The sequence below is a fragment of the Capricornis sumatraensis genome, chromosome 13 (assembly GCF_032405125.1).
Source record: "Capricornis sumatraensis isolate serow.1 chromosome 13, serow.2, whole genome shotgun sequence".
NCBI classification, from domain to species: Eukaryota; Metazoa; Chordata; class Mammalia; order Artiodactyla; family Bovidae; genus Capricornis; species Capricornis sumatraensis.
Window position 1 is genome coordinate 31,162,542 of NC_091081.1, and position 15,298 is coordinate 31,177,839.

The 15,298-nt window shown below is 41.5% G+C and overlaps 1 protein-coding gene across 1 annotated transcript in view; it reads right to left on the reverse strand.

Annotated features, from left to right (window-relative positions):
* Positions 1-15,298, reverse strand: part of CRYBG1 (crystallin beta-gamma domain containing 1) — a 228,456-nt gene that overhangs the window by 57,871 nt on the left and 155,287 nt on the right. The window lies entirely within an intron of this gene.

A 15,298-nucleotide genomic window follows, 5' to 3' on the forward strand; every position in this document is an offset into this window, starting at 1 on the left:
GAAGAGGTGGCAAGAATACACGGAAGAACTATACAAAAAAGATCTTCACGACCAAGATAATCATGATGATGTGATCACTAATCTAGAGCCAGACATCTTGGAATGTGAAGTCAAGTGGGCCTTAGAAAGCATCACTACGAACAAAGCTAGTGGAGGTGATGGAATTCTAGTTGAGCTGTTTCAAATCCTGAAAGATTATGCTGTGAAAGTGCTACACTCAATATGCCAGCAAATTTGGAATACTCAGCAGTGGCCACAGGACTGGAAAAGGTCAGTTTTCATTCCAATTCCAAAAAAAGGCAATGCCAAAGAATGCTCAAACTACCACACAATTGCACTCATCTCACACGCTAGTAAAGTAATGCTCAAAATTCTCCAAGCCAGGCTTCAGCAATATGTGAACCGCGAACTCCCTGATGTTCAAGCTGGTTTTAGAAAAGGCAGAGGAACCAGAGATCAAATTGCCAACATCCACTGGATCATGGAAACAGCAAGAGAGTTCCAGAAAAACATCTATTTCTGCTTTATTGACTATGCCAAAGCCTTTGACTGTGTGGATCACAATACACTGTGAAAAATTCTGAAAGAGATGGGAATACCAGACCACCTGACCTGCCTCTTGAGAAATCTGTATGCAGGTCAGGAAGCAACAGTTAGAACTGAACATGGAATAACAGACTGGTTCCAAATAGGAAAAGGAGTACATCAAGGCTGTATATTGTCACCCTGCTTATTTAACTTATATGCAGAGTACATCACTGAGAAACGCTGGGTTGGAAGAAACACAAGCTGGAATCAAGATTGCCAGGAGAAATATCAATAACCTCAGATATGCAGATGACACCACCCTTATGGCAGAAAGTGAAGAGGAACTAAGCCTCTTGATGAAAGTGAAAGAGGAGAGTGAAAAAGTTGGCTTAAAGCTCAACATTCAGAAAACGAAGATCATGGCATCTGGTCCCATCCCTTCATGGCAAAGAGATGGGGAAACAGTAAAAACAGTGTCAGACTTTATTTTTTTTAGACTCCAAAATAACTGCAGATGGTGACTGCAGCCATGAAATTAAAAGACGCTTACTCCTTGGAAGAAAAGTTATGACCAACCTAGATAGTATATTCAAAAGCAGAGACGTTACCTTTGCCGACTAAGGTCCGTCTAGTCAAGGCTATGGTTTTTCCTGTGGTCATGTATGGATGTGAGAGTTGGACTGTAAAGAACGCTGAGCGCCAAAGAATTGATGCGTTTGAACTGTGATGTTGGAGAAGACTCTTGAGAGTCCCTTGGACTGCAAGGAGATCCAACCAGTCCATTCTGATGGAGATCAACCCTGGGATTTCTTTGGAAGGAATGATGCTAAAGCTGAAGCTCCAGTACTTTGGCCACCTCATGCGAAGAGTTGACTCATTGGAAAAGACTCTGATGCTGGGAGGGATTGGGGGCAGGAGGAGAAGGGGACGACCGAGGATGAGATGGCTGGATGGCATCACCAACTCGATGGACGTGAGTCTGAGTGAACTCCAGGAGTTGGTGATGGACAGGGAGGCCTGACATGCTGCGATTCATGGGGTCACAAAGAGTCGGACACGACTGAGCAACTGAACTGAACTGAACTGAGTGCCTCCTTAAGTAGGAGCCTTTGCACCTAGAGTCCTAAACCTATAGAATGGGAGGCCAGGGACCCAGCATCTTCCGCCTCGACCTTGATGGTCACCTGTTATGAAGGGAAATGCTTTGCAAAGAGGCCATGGAGTCCACCAGACTCCTTCCCGCTTCCACAGAGCTCTCTTCCTCACTTAGGGTCCTGAGCATTCTCAGACTGTAGCAGAGCCTTGAAATCCTGCAACCTCCTTTGGACAGCTTTATACTCTGTCCTTTCTGCCCACCTGACTGTGCAGAACATGCACTTGGACTCCTCCTGCCACCCTTGCCCTACTGGGAGGAGCTCAGTCCACAAAAGGACAGTGTTAGAAATGGTCCATGGATTGTGTGCTGCAATCTGTTTTAGTGTTCTTGTTGGCAAACATTCAGTTTAGTTCAGCTCAGTCGCTCAATCGTGTCCAACTCTTTGTGACCCCATGAATCTCAGCACACCAGGCCTCCCTGTCCATCACCAACTCCCGGAGTTGACTCAAACTCACGTCCATCGAGTCAGTGATGCCATCCAGCTATGGCAAACATTACATGTGGCTCATCAGGAGGGGTGTGTATCAGTAAGGAGACTGCAGTGCTGTTCTCTGATTTTCAACCTTCTTGGTATGGCAGCACCTATCATCAGCTGCTGCTGCTAAGTCGCTTCAGTCGTGTCTGACTCTGCGCAACCCCATAAACAGCAGCCCACCAGGCTCCGCCGTCCCTGGGATTCTCCAGGCAAGAACACTGGAGTGGGTTTGCCATTACCTTTTCCAATGCATGAAAGCGAAAAGTGAAAGTGAAGTCGCTCAGTTCTGTCTGACTCTTAGCGTCAGCAGCTGCCACTAAATAAAAGCTACATTGTATTGTTATACATAATTTCAGAGATCTCTATCTCCTCACTGGTGGGGAACCAAAAATCAGGAAATACAGGATACATTGTTAATATGCCAAAATGTTGGGACATTCAAGCCAGATAGTTTGTTGCTTTCTTTTTTTTTTCAGATTAACTTGAAGGCATTGCTTTAAATTTAGAAGTGTTTCACCTGAAATCAAACTCATATCATTAGTGTATTTTTAACTATTATACAGAATGCTGTGGGCAGTTAGCAATTTGAGTCTGAAACTCAGAAGCATTCAGTTTATGGAAAGTTACAATCCCTAGAAATATTACCTAAGTTTTAAATTTTGTAGGGGATAAAAGCTGACACAGACAGAGACAGTAATTTTCTTTGATCTTAGTTACTGGTGCAGAGCGTGCAGTATCTTATCTGCCAGTGCCCAATCCCATGGACAGAGGAGCCTGCTGGACTACAGTCCATGCTCAGCACTGAGCATGCGTGCATGCACCTGAAATCATATTTGGAGGTTGAAGAAAAATATGTTGAGCATATTATTTGAAAATGTAGCTAATGCATTATACTGTTTGAAAATAAGTCATATGCTTCCCACCTTTTCCTTGCCCAGTGGAATAAGCTCCTTTTAAGCAAGAAAAAGATCTATTTGTATTCCCAACAGGTAGCACAGGGACTTTCAGGAGAGGTGGACATAAACTATCTGATGCTACTAAAGAATTAGTAACAACCCCCTCCCTCCAAAAGAGAGTCACCAACACCCTTTCGACAACTGTAAACATGGTTCGGTCTAAACAAAACAAGAACAGAACGGAAACCTTTTTCTGCACAAGACTCAGTGTGGTCAAGAATGTGCAGCTCTGCTCTGTCCGTGGGAGGATTCTGCCCAGTGATGCAGAATGACTGCTGGCACACAAACTTGAATTTCTTCAGGTTTACTGCTGGCTCCCAGCCTGCGTATGACTTGAGAAAGCAGATCAAGATCTTTTTACATGTATTCACATGTGCCTCCTGCTAAAATGTGGTCAGTGATGTACACAAGTAACTTTTCTGGGGGGAAAACACTGTGATTCCCTATAAGCTCACTTTGTTGATTCTGAAAGATATTTTAGCTCTTTAACTCCAGTTCAGCCATGATGAGGAGTGAATCCAATGGTCATTATTATGAAAGATAAAATTGGCCCTGTCACTTTGATAATATTTTAGGTTCACAGCACATGTGTGTGTATGTGTTTGCATTGGCAAGGAACTTTTTTTCTGCATAGGTTTTGTAAAAACAGCCTTAATCGTGTGGCTTAAAAAATATGGGAATTTAAACCACTTCACCCACCAACTTTTAAATGTAAAAACAAGGGTTAGAAAATTCTGTTCAATAAAAGCAAGATATACTTTTGAACTTTGTAGTCAGTAAAGGACAAAAATGAGGAGTGGGGAAGGGGGAGAAAAAAGAAATAGTCAAAGCTGAATAGAAAATCTGACATTGAATTAGGTTACAAGACAAAGAATCATGAAGCTCCACTCTCTGTTCTGAGATGACCTAGATGGGCGGGATGAATGGGAGGGAGGTCCAAGAGGGAGGAGATATGTGTATACATATAGCTGATTCATTTCATTGCACAATGGAAAGCATTGTACAACACTGTAAAGCAATCACTCTCCTGGGCTGGGGTGGGGGGGTAATGATCTGCTCTCCTCTTCATCACTCTCTACCTTTTTGATAATGCTTGTGCTAATATATATGGCCCATTCTAAATAACAGAACACACTCACACAAAATGCAAAGGAAGACATGTTCACATGGTACGCCCCGGTCTATTAAACACTGACACTTTTCATTTTATCTTTTAAAATATTTTTTCCACATACTATCAAGTTCCTTCTTTTATAGCATACTAAGTATAATTAAGCTACAGCTTAACAGTTCTAGAGACCAAACTATGGACCCCTGTTACTACATTTGCACTATAATAGTGATTTCTTCCATGGCTGATACGAGTGTAGACTAAGGTTTGCACTAAATGACCCACTGCTTAGACATAAGCAGGGCTGTTTCAAAAAGGCATAGCAAAGTACTGCATTCAGTCTTGATCTATGTACAATTTCATGTGATACAACCAACAATACATTGCCCCAGAACTTCAGAGCCTCTCGCTGCTCCCCAGTCTCTTGGGGTGCAGTGCTTGCCTGCCCCTGTGCTGCTTCCAATATTTGTCAGTATCCCAGTGCCCACCCCATATTTGCTGCTCACCACTGTTCTCCTTGGTTTTTCTTTAATGTGTCTGTCCTTTCAACTTCATGTAACACATACTTCTCCACTTACAACCTCAATATATTTGTTTTTTCTAATGATGTCACTTCAAAACAAATGACAATCATATCCTGTTGTATATTAATAGAATTATAGGTACACTATTGTGTAAAAGAATAGGAGCAGACTTTTTTTTTAACTTCCAGGCTTAACAGAGTCCTGAAAAAGAGGCATTACTGAATATGAAAGTCATAATTTAGGAAACAGTTGCAAGTTCATTATTCCAAAAGTATTTTCCACCCTTTCAGAGGGTTTGAAGAAGTAAAGAGTTTCTTTTAAAAAGTTACTCCCAGTTCCAGCTAAGAATTGTCTTTAGGCCATTTACTATTTGTCAGAAACAAAATGAAACCTGGTTGTAAAGCCACTGACACATGATTAATGAGAAAGGAAGGTAAGATCTTAAAGTATGTGTGTATTTTACTCATTCATTCCACTAGTAATCATTGAGAATCTGCCTTTTGCCAGATTTTCTTCTTAATCTTAAAGATGCAAACCACGGTCCAAAACATCTAGATAATATTCCTAAGACATGAGTCAGGCTTTTTAAAGTTAGCTCAGTAACTTTTCCCATTTGAACGGATAGTATATTAGCTCAGATGGTAAAGAATCTGCCTGTAGTGCAGGAGACCTGAGTTTGATCCCTGGGTCGAGACGTTCCCCTGGGGAAGGAAATGGCAACCCACTCCAGTATTCTTGCCTGGAAAATTCCATGGACGGAGGACTCTGGCAGACTATGGTCCACCAGGTCAAAAGAGCTGGACACAACTGAGCAGCTAACAGTTTTACTTTCAAGAAAACAAGATTCCGTCTCCTAGCATATGACTTGTGAAGTGAAAGTCACTCAGTCGTGTCCAACTCTTTGCAACCCCATGGACTGTACCCCATTGATTATACAGTCCATGGGATTCTCCAGGCCAGAATACTGGAGTGGGTAGCCTTTCCCTTCTCCAGGGGATCTTCCCAACCCAGGGATCGAACCCAGGTCTCCCACTTTGCAGGCAGATTCTTTATCAGCTGAGCCACAGGGAAGCCCAGAATATGACTAACATACCACTTTTATGTTCGTACAGACCACACAGAGTATGTTACACCTGTGTGACATGCTTCTGCCTGGACCCTGCAATATAATAGCGGTGGGGCTGGAACTCTCACTTATGATGGAGTACTGGCTGTAGAATCAGGCGCCTGCGTAAACAGTGGGCACTTCTGTTTATGTGCCTTTCTTCACCCTTCTCCTCACCCTCAGGCCTTGGACCATGAGGAATATGGAAACAGACTCCCCTACCCTTTGACTTCGGTAGGTTCGGCCTTTAAAAGGCACTGACTGGAGATCAAAGGGAGGGACTAGAGTGAAGTCAAGCTGTTTTCTTCCCACCTTTCCCTCTCCTGGGTAGGCTCTGGGCTGGGTGTGGTCCAGCCTGACCAAGGTCTCTGTCAGGAACCACCTCTGCAGATACACTCTGTTTTCAGATCCCATGAATTGCTTCCTCCTCTCACCCCTCTAGCCCTGCGATGTAAAGGGTCTCGGTGGTGCTGGCCCAGCAGTGCTTCACCATCCTTTGCTTGGTATGGAACCAGGGGTGGGGGAGGGCATGAAGCATATGATTTTGAGAGTTTTCTTTATGAAGATGACATAATATTGGATTACAGATTTAGGGACAGAGACTTGGAAGAGGGCTTGCAAGGGAAGAAACTGTGGTCTCCTTAAAACTCTGCCACGCTATATATGTAGCCCCTCTTGCTTTACTCAATCAACCAGGTTGAATGTGCCCTGCCTTTCCCCATGTGGGGATCCTGACTAATAATTACTACATGTTCAACCATGAGTAACAGATAACTCACAATGCTTCTCTCTGTGTAAACTGAACAGTTTCCTGAATACTTTCTTTTTCTCTATCATGCTGAATTAATTTTCTTTACAGTAGAGATGTATAATCCTAATTTGGTGAATATTTTTCCCAAATGCATATAATGTATAACTTAGAGAAGATATGAGAATTTGAAATGGATAGCAATTGTTTCTTGCTACCTCCTAGATTGTACACATATCTTGATTGAAAGTGAAAGTCGCTCAGTTGTGTCTGACTCTTTGCCACCCCATAGACTGTATAGTCCATGGAATTCTCCAGGCCAGAATATTGGAGGGGGTAGCCTTTCCCTTCTCCAGGGGATCTTCCCAACCCAGGGATCAAACCCAGATCTCCCGCATTGCAGGCAGATTCTTTACCAGCTGAGCCACAAGGGAAGCTCAAGAACACTGGAGTGGGTAGCCTATTCCTTCTCCAGGGCATCTTCCTCACCCAGGAATCGAACCAGGGTCTCCTGCATTGCAGGCAGATTCTTTACCAACTGAGCTATGAGGGAAGCCCAATATCTTGATTAGTGTATAATCAAATCACTGGCCAACTAGTTCCAAACTGGAGCAAAGAAGCTTAGCCAAATTGAATAATGGAAATGTATATTGTCAAATTAGTTCCTTTCTTATTGACTGGGAACCAAGAAAGCATATTCTTACGTTCTTTATGTATTTTAAAAAAAGAATGACTTGTACAATCAGATCAGAGATCAAGAATAAGTACTTTAAAACACTAGAAAACCATCACGTACTGCAAAATGCAAGCACTTAACTCCCAAGGGCTAACTTCCAGTTAGGTCATTCATATATAGATGATGTGATGAGGGGGATAGAGATATTGTGGAGACGAGGGTGAGGCAGCCAAGGGGAGACTGACGCAGCATGCCTGCCTCCACCAGGAACACTGGCAGCCAAGCCCACCATGGTGGCTGGGACCAGGAGGAGGGAGGGAACTCAGAGGCTATAGCTCCATAAAGAATGAAGAAGCCTCTCCCACTCAGCACTGTTGACTCCAGGTTGCCTCTGAGACTTCTAGTGACCTTGAAACCTTATAACCTGAGGTTATTTTAACCACATTTAAAAGTGTAGCAGAAAATAGATTTATTTCTAGAAAATAAATTTATCTTTCCAGTTCATATGTACTTCCTGGAAATATCTCAGTTTTCTGCAATTTCTAGTGAGAATTCATTGACTTCCTGGTAATTCATTTCAAATTAAGAAGCAAAATGCATGCTTTCATGAAAAGAACTCAGGAATACTACTAAATGGGGATCAAATAACTTACCTTCTCAAAAATTCTTCTGTGTCATTGAGGATACTGAGAAATTCACATGAAGTGATATATGTGAACATGTTTTGAAAAGCAACAAGTGCCTAAAAAACTGATGGCTGCCATCAGTAATAGTCTGATATTTTGCCGATGTTTCATAATCCAAATTTAAATTATAGTAGCTGAGTAGATAACTAACAGGATTAATTTATGATTCTCAGAGAGATGGAGATGAAAATAGAATATGATAGACAAGCAGGACTGGGCATATCATTAATTATAAGCACTTGTTTCAATGCGTCATGACCAGAATGGAGGAAAACTGAAGCCTACCCTCTCCTATCAAGATTATCCTTTCCAGATCATAATGTACTGGAAATACACAACCAGGTAGAGTGAACACCTTGTGATCACCCTATGTAGATAAGCATGTCACTTCCTATAACCGTATGCCCCTTTATTTTTCTTCATAGCACTTATTATTACCTGAACTGAACGTACTTAGTATTTATTTGTTTACTTCATTGTCTTTCCTCACAGAATGTATAAGTTTCATGAAAATAAGAATGTAGCTTTGTTCACCACTATGTCCCTATTCCTTCCTCAATGTAGGGTACCAATAGGCATTCAAAACATACTTATCAAAGGAACACATCAACCATATTTTCCAGAAATTACTCAGTCTCCTACAAGCAACATTGCCAGACAACATTGTGCAATGGCACAGCCAGTAGTTTGGGGAGCCCTCAGTTAATTCTCAGACTGGCAAAAAGGCCTCTCTCTAGTCTTGGCCCTCTTCTCAAATGACTCCCCCAAAATCCAGTTTTTAAAATGCTCATCTTCTGGATTGTTTGAGGATCAAATGAAATGTCTGTCTCTGGAGAAGAGACAAGGAATAGGAAAGGAAACCTTAAAGTACATACACACACTCACACACACACATATATAGAGTGTATATACTAATATATACAGTGTATGCGTGTATATATATATTCATATTTAAAACTCAGAATATATAAACAAGTACAACAAGGAAAATATAAGTTATTCTTTATCTTTTCTATCCTAAGATGCCACTATGACTGTTCTTTCTGTCTGGCTCTTTTTTTCCGTCTCTTTCTGGCTGTGTGTCAGGGCGTTGTATAATAGCATTTTGCACTTCCTATTTGGTGTGTTATTCTTTCACTGAATTCATGCCAATAAATGTGTGTGTGCTAAGTCACTTTAGTCGTGCCTGAGTCTTTGCGACTCTATAGACTAGCCTGCCAGGCTCCTCTGTCCATGGGATTCTCCACGCAAGAATGCTGGAATGGGTTGCCATTTCCTTCTCCAGGGGGCCTTCCCCACCTAGGGATCAGACCAGCATCTCTTAACTCTCCTGCATTGGCAGGTGGGTTCTTTACCACTAGTGCCCCAATAAATACATTTCTATAATAAGATTTTAATGCTTGCACTAAATTCCATCATGTCAATGTACCACAATGCCTACAGTTTATTTATGTTATTTTCAATGCATTGCAGGCTGCAGAAAAAATATTTGTACCTTATCTCTACACACACATCCTTAATTATTCCCACAGGATATGTTCCTAATTAGTAATCAAGGGAATGAAAAGCAAAACCACAATGAGATATCTTTACAAACCCATCAGGTTGGAAAATAATTAAAAAGAGTGATAATTCCAATATGAGAAAGGCTGTGGAGCAATATGAACGCTCACATGCTGCTGCTGTGAGTGTAAATGGGCACTACTGCTTTGGAAAACACCTTGGCATTTATCTAATAGAACAGAAGGTATGTATATCCTATGAGTGTTATCAGTATAGTCCCTAGAGCAGCAAGCAGTTCTCAAAATTCTACTTTCAGGATTCCTCGACACTCTTCAGAATTAAGGCCCCCAAGAGCCATTGTTTATATGGGTTATATCCATCAACACGTCTCAGGGTTAGAAATGAAAACTGAGCCATTTTTAAAGTTCACCAATATGACACACATTCCACTAGCCATCAGGGCAAGACACCATTGCATGTCACGTTACCTCTGGTCTCCAGTGTACACTCACGAGAGGATGAAAGTAAAAGGCAAATCGCATCTTAGCATTGTTATGAAAATAGTTTTGACATTAAGGACTCCCCTGGGAGATCTTGGGAACCCTGGAGTACCCCCAGACCTCACTTTGAGAACTGCTGTCCCTCGAGAGGCTCATGCACATTGTTCCAGGACACGTGCCCTAGGATGTTCCCAGCAGGCTGCCTGTACAAACCCCTCAAAGAAACGGACCCAGATCCCATCCACAGCAAGATGAATAAATTCACTGTGGTTCATTCATAAAACAGAATACGGCAACAGAAAGAATGAACATGTCAGTGGCACAATCCGTGGATGAATTTTATAAGGTTGACTGAAAGAATCCAGACCCCCATGAGAATATAGAATATAATTCCATTCCTATGAAATTTAAGAACAGGTAAATTAATTCACACTGTGTTGGGATATATTCATAGGTGGTAAAATTATAAAGAAAAGCAGAGAGAGATATGTTGATTTTAACAGGCCCCCCAGGTCCTGAACCTGCCTGTCAGTGTAGGAGACTAAGAGACAGAGGTTCAGTCCCTGGGTTGGGAAAATCCCCTGGAGGAGGGCATGGCAACCCACTGCAGTATTCATGCCTAAAGAATCCCAAGGACAGAAAAGCCTGGCGGGCTATAGCTCATGGGGTCACAAAGAGTCGGACACAACTGAAGTGACTTAGCCTGCACACACAATGATTATAACAGTTAAGAGAGTAGTTAACCACTTGTGGTCCAGATTCTGTGTTCATTTTAAAAACTGACATTTTGTTCATCATGGATTTTTTTTCATGAACTTTTGCTTTCAAAAATATTGCAATAAGGACTTACATCCTTGGTAGTCCAGTGGTTAAAAAAAAAAAAAAAAATCTGCCTGCCAATGCAGGGGACACAAGTTCAAGACCTGGTTTGGGAAGATACCACATACCGCAGGGCAACTAAGTTGGTGTGCCACAACTATTGACCCTGTGCTCTAAAGCCTGGGAACCACAACTACTGAGGTCACACTCTAGAGCCCACTGGCTGCAACTGCTGAAGCCCAAGCAGCCTAGAGCCTGGGCGCAGCAACAAGAGATGCCACCACAATAAGAAGCCTGTGCACCGCAACCGAAGAGTAGTCCTCACTCATCCCAGCTGGAGAAAAGCCTGGGAACAGCAATAAAGACCCAGCACAGCCAAAAATAAATAAATACATAAAAGTACTTATGAAATATTATAATAAAATGAATTGAAATATTATTTATCTTGATTACTGAATTTTTTGACATCCCCTTAAACTTTGCTCCTGAGGCAAAAGCCCCACTCCCTTCACCCTACTACTGGCCCGGTGGTGAGGGAAGAGAGTGGATGTGATCAGAAAAAGACCCCCAGAAGACTTAAAAGATGGCAGCAATAAGCTATTTCTTGACCTACGCCTAGTTATTAGAGATGCTTGCTTTATAATTATTCATTATACCTCACATTCATGTTTTATATGCTTCTGTTGCATGCTATATTTTACAGTGACTAGGTAAATATGCATTTCTTTGCTTTTCAATGGCACTGAACATGTTTTATATTCTTATTGGCCTTTTATTTTTCCTCCTTTATGATTTATTTCAACTAACATTTCTTAAGAACTGACCATGTGCCAGGTATCTCTTAACAGTCCTGTGAAGTGGCAACTAGCATCCTCATTTTAAGAAACCTGTAATGTGAACAGTAGTGTGCCCGCCACACACAGCTGGTGGGACCAGAAGATGCACTGTGATGTCTGTGCTATTTCTCTCCTCCCCTTTCCTGCTCTGTTCCTTTTGGTTATGTTGGACTGTCACACACACACACACACACACACACACACACACACACACACACACACACTTACATATGAACAGACAGAGAAGGAACGTGTGCTTCTAAGGAAGGTGGGGAGGAGGAGCAGTATAAGGACAGGAAATGACTGGGAGGGGCAGTTCCAGGGGAACCAACAAACCGGAGTCGGTGCGGGGGGTGGGGGGTGTTGCAGGTAATTCACACTTTAATTCGCCATTATACCATTCTGGGTTTTCATCCACCTTCAAACACCTTTCCCGCTCTCTGAGTCTCTGACTTCCTCACTTCGTTTTTACTGTCCCAGGGAATTCAGCCTTACTTTTCACTGCCTGCAGTAGACTGTTGGATTGGGAGTGAGTGAGAGTGTGATTGTGTGTGTTGGAGTGGGAAGACTGTGAGAAAGTTGCTGCTCCTTCAAGCATTTCATCACCTCGCACCACTCCATTCCTGGCGGGCGGCAGAAGCCTCAGATGCTGCTCTCTGCCTCAGCTTGCACGTCTGGATCGCGTTTTGCAAACACTGCTCCTGTACAGACTTGAGGCGGACAAGCCTGTGCACCCAGGTTGAGCACTGCCCTAGTCCTGATTACGCCTGGAGACACAAGCAGCAGGTTCCTGCCCATTTCAACATTGGAATTAAAATGAGAATGTCAGCTCACTAGCCACCAGGCTCTCAGGACCCACAGTGGCTTCCACGTACCTTTATCTCATATCACAGAGAAACTCATGGGAGAAGCAACGTTCAAAATTCCCAGCCTGGCCACCATACCTCCTCCCACACCCACCCCAGCCCAAGCTTACTAACCAAGGTGCGTACATAGGCTATAGTTAATCAGCTTAGTGCATTTTGGCCTTAATAAGATGGTTGACCAAAATATCAGAAATTTTATTAAACTTAAAATGCTTTCTGAAGGCTTACAGTCATAATGCCCTTAAACCTAAGCGTTACTTTTTTTAAATTCGGCAAATTTACCTTGAAAAAGGCATTTGTCGTAAAATACAGGCATTAATTCTGTTAAGATTCCTAGGGGATGATTAGACATTCTTATCTTAGGGTAAGGACTATTTGTCCATGTAGTTATTAAGCCAATGTGTCTAAAATGTCAAAGAATGGGGGAAAGAGATACGAATTAACAGAGAGAATGATGGCCACAATACCCAACACTTTTCCCAGGATTTATATTTACATTTATTAAATTTATATTTGCCTCTCTGAGCAAAGTAGAGAAGCAAAGTTTAACAGACTCTTATATAAACTCCCTTTCCTAAAAAGTTTACAAGATTGCTTTTTTTTCCTTACAAGAAGGAAGGCTTATTTTAAGCCACAGCACTTCTAGAATGCTAGGGTTGTAAGAAGCTGAGTTGCTCCTATAAATTTCTGTGTCCTAATAAAATCTTATTTGGGGAAAGTATGCATAACACATAGTAACATGTTATGGGGACAGGCCACTGTGAGCAGCAACACCCAACACCCAGTGAAGAACGTATCTGAAAGATAACCTACATTTTAAAAGAAAGTATAATAGAGATTCACCTCCCCCTGCCATGAGGAAAATAAAAATCAATCCTTAACACCAGACACGATGTTTTCCAACTAATTGCTTCCAACTAGTTGCCTTTGATATTTGGAAAAGGGGTGGAGAAACAGATTTTTTTCACCTTAGGAGGAAAAAGGGAATGGCTGATGGAACTAACTCAAACATATTCAGCAAGGGAAGCTTGTCAATGATTCCCTGCAATAATATAAAGAACCTAGCAAAGGGGAGACACAGTAGATAATATACTAGTATTTTCATTTCTAGTTCAAAGTTTCTTCAAGAGTACTCAGCCCTCATCCTATTCCTCAGCCTTCTATGGTATTCTTTCTATTCACAATTGCTCATGATTTTTAAGCTCAGAGAATTTACCAGCTCTAGACAATAAACACATTGTGAAGTTAACTGATGTCATGAATAATAATACTATATACATTCAAAACAAAATCTCAGTTAAAAAAAAAAAGCAACGAAGTGTCAGTCAATGAAGAGATAACAAAACTTCACTTAGTTTCTTACCATGATGTGGCTTCTTTTTTCCTTCCTATAGACACACCAAGAGAATATGAGAAGTGCAGTGTAGCTGCCCGGGCATTACGAAGATTAAGCTTCCTACTTCTCAGAAAAGCCTTGTCTATCCTCCTCCTTCCAGATGACTCTGTTTAACTCTCAACAGCTCACCTTCCTGGCAGGGCTGCGCTCTCTCAGAGCCAGAGCCAAATGACAGATACTGACTGTTTATGTGAAAAGCACATGTAACAAGGGCGTGTTTGATTCAAAAGTTGAAAGGGTTAAAGAGGTGCGCCCTTTTTTGGGTGTGACACTGAACCAAAATTGCTGAAAAGACAACAGAGGAAGTAGTAGGCAAAGCTGCCCTTGGGGAAAGTTGCCCTGTACCCATTAAACTGGAAAACCTCATAGGAAGTAGAGCGAGAAGGATCTCTTGGTTTTGATTTTCTTTCTTTGGTGAATGAAGTCAACTTTCTTTCATGCTGAGTTTTGGTTATGTCTTGTTTTTACCCCAGGTTGTATTTAATTTACGCTTTTAAAAAAAGATATAAATGCTATCCCATAAGCCACATATAACAAAAATGTAAGCATGAAGAATAACAGAAAAGGTAAAAACTATGCCTACCTCATTAAAATACCAATAATGGACACCTTTTGACACCTATCTTCCTCAATAAGTAGAATTCAATAATTATGACTTATCATAACATTTGCACAAGGATTCTAGTTTGTAAAAGTCTTATCAGAAGTTGGTGGCAATTTATTCTTCAATGAACTAGACACACTACTATTAGACCAATTAATTACTTAAGTATTATTGTTATTGCTTAGTCGCTGTTATGGCTGACTCTTTTGCGACCCCATGGACTGTAGCCTACCAGGTTCTTCTGTCCATGGAATTTCCCAGGCAAGAATACCGGAGTGGGTTGCCATTTCCTTCTCCAACAAATCTTCCCGACCCAGGTATTGAACCTGTGTCTCCTGCTTGGCAGGCAAATTCTTTACCACTGAGCTACCTGGCAAGTCCTAAGCATTATTAGTTGACATCAATCATAAAAAAGTGCTCTCCTAATTTTTTCATCATGAGCATTAGTATTAGAAACATTTATTGAGCATCTACTGGCTCATTTCAATGTGCAAGCTTATATTGATGATGGCGAGTATGTGTGAGGTACTATGATTCTTTTGTATAGTTTAAATTTTATTTTAAATGATGGTTAAAAAACACACAATAAAATTCACCCTCTTAACCATCTTCAAGTGTACAGGTTAGTAAAGTGTTCACTATATTCACATCGTTTGTTATGCACAGATCTCTAGAACTTGGAACCACTGAAGCTTTATACCTACTGGAAGAAAAAAAAAAAAAACACCCTATTTTGCCCTCTCTGTAGCCCCTGGAAACCACAAGGGATTTTTGCACTCTCCTCCTTGTCTCTATGAGTTGGACTATTC